This window comes from Hippoglossus stenolepis, chromosome 2 (assembly GCF_022539355.2).
Source record: "Hippoglossus stenolepis isolate QCI-W04-F060 chromosome 2, HSTE1.2, whole genome shotgun sequence".
Taxonomy (NCBI): Eukaryota; Metazoa; Chordata; class Actinopteri; order Pleuronectiformes; family Pleuronectidae; genus Hippoglossus; species Hippoglossus stenolepis.
The window spans coordinates 31,991,710-31,993,943 of record NC_061484.1 but is presented as its reverse complement, the minus strand read 5'-3'; the positions used below and the strand labels follow the sequence as shown (position 1 = coordinate 31,993,943).

The 2,234-nt window shown below is 44.1% G+C and overlaps 1 protein-coding gene across 1 annotated transcript in view; it reads right to left on the bottom strand.

Annotated features, from left to right (window-relative positions):
- LOC118117875 (B-cell receptor CD22-like) overlaps positions 1 to 2,234 on the bottom strand; it is a 620,655-nt gene that overhangs the window by 114,907 nt on the left and 503,514 nt on the right. The gene's annotated exons all lie outside the window — the stretch shown is intronic.

Here is a 2,234-nt window from a genome sequence, read left to right as displayed (position 1 = left end):
CCCATATCTGCACATTTAAAATGTAAAGGACAAAGAATGTGACAGATTCAATATATCTTCACTTACTATACTTTAATTGTACAGAAAAATTATTAGCAATAAAATTGTTGACCTAGTTTTTGTGTCAGGTGCTTCATGATTCTCAGCTGACGACCTCAATAGTCAGTTTGCCAGGTGATGCTGTTGGTCAGTCAGTATCGTTCATGTGCAATATGATGGGCTTGATATACAGCTGTGACACATCTGGAAATCCTGAGTATTGATGGTTTAAGGTTCTGGTGCAATGAAAAGGAGGGGGGGGGGGGGTAGGCTGTAAAAGTCAGAGTGCTAAAATCACCTGCTCCAACAGTCAGATGTAAGGTGGCCTTACTACGTCCTTGTGTGTTCTGGGCCTCACACTGATAATTTCCACCATGTTCAGCTGTGATATTAGTGATGGTGAAGATTTGTCCTGATGCTTTTGGTGAGTCCTCGTCCTCCTTGTACCAGGTGTAATTAGCTGCTGGGTTAGCATCACTGCTGCAGGTCAGAGTCACTGAGCTGCCCTCCATGATCTCACCAGAGGGACTCACTGACACAGAGGGAACCTTTGGAGCATCTGAAGGATAGTTTATATTAACACACAGGATGAGAATACAATCAAAACACTGTCTGTTTTATTTATTAAAGTTTAAATTTAAATTATTTCCACATTATTGTAGCTTCATGAGGAGGCGTAAACTCACACAATGTAGGAGAAGGGAAACGATGTCCTTCTATAGCACAGTGATAGCTGTCTTCAGCATTAAAGTGTTGGAGGTGAAAGTATTTTTTTCGTCCAACAAGTTCATTGTTATTGTACCAAACGTAGGAAAGATGATCAGGGAGCTGACACCTGCTGTGACAGGTCAGCTCTGTCCAGGTAGAATATGGATTGGCTGTTGATCTCCTCACATGTACCTGGAGCTGAGGGTCTGTGAACAAACATGTTATTTTATTTCAACATACACACTAACATTTCAAACTGACTCTAATGAAAATGTTACCTGTGACATTCAGAGTGACTCCAGCTGAACCAGTTAAACTCCCAGTAGGTTGGTTTGTTGTGAACCTGAACTTGTACACAGCTGAGTCGCTCTCTCTCAGGTTAGAGATTCTCAGAGTGCACTTGTTGTTTTCACAAAGATACTCCACACGACCTGAATACTCCGGATCAGTCCTTAGATCAACGTGAATCCCATTACTCACTTTAATGAACCAGAAAGTTTTCTGAACTGTAGTATCAAGGTAATTCCACCTGGATGGGTATGTGTAGGTACAGTTAATGTCCACTGTTGATCCTCTGATGGCACAGATCTCAGTAGAAGTGTAACTCACACCCCAGCCATTCTCACTCTCTACCACTGTAACACAGAGCACATCAGAGAATCAGAAGATAAACTTATACATTTATAAAACTAACTCCATGTATTTTCTCTGGTGAATCACCAATCAGCAGGTTTTCATTTTAAAGGGGACATAGCATGCCCATTTTACCACAAGTTGATATGGTTCCTTGGGGTCTTAATGAAATGTCTGTAACATACTTTGGTCAAAATACCACAAGGATCATTTCAAACAGCACCCTTTTTACCCTGTATAAAACAGCCCTCCACAGAGTGACCTGTTTTGAGTGCCTGTTCCTTTAAATGCTAATGAGCCAGCTCCCCCCTCCCCCCTCTCCCCCCATGATTTTAAACGATATAAATTACATATTTTATATGATATAAATTATCAAATATGCATCCCATACTTTGTATTCCCCTTGTTGTCCTGGAGTTTTAATTTTCCCAATCACATAATTAAATGTCCCCCTCTGCCCATCCACTACAAGCACACAAGCAGACAGAGAGAGAAAGAGAGGGGTGGGGGGGGGCTATGAAGACCATAATTTACCCCCGAACCCCGACATTCAACGGGTACAACAACAAGCAGAGAAAGCAGAATCGCGGGCTGACCTTATATATACAGTCTATGGGGCTGACCAGCGGAGAAATGCACGTCCCGTGTGAACAGCCAGGCGGCTGCGCGCTTGAGAACGGCGCTGCGCTGCCTCGCAGCTGCGCTTCCGCGTCCGGTGTACCCCGGCGTAACTACTGTAACCCGGCGGAACTACTGTAACCCGGCGTACAGTAGCGCTGAACACTGCGGAAGTCTTCCACACTGCTGGCTGTGTGGAAGACCGCTGCAAGGCAGCGCAGCGCCTGCTCTCAAGC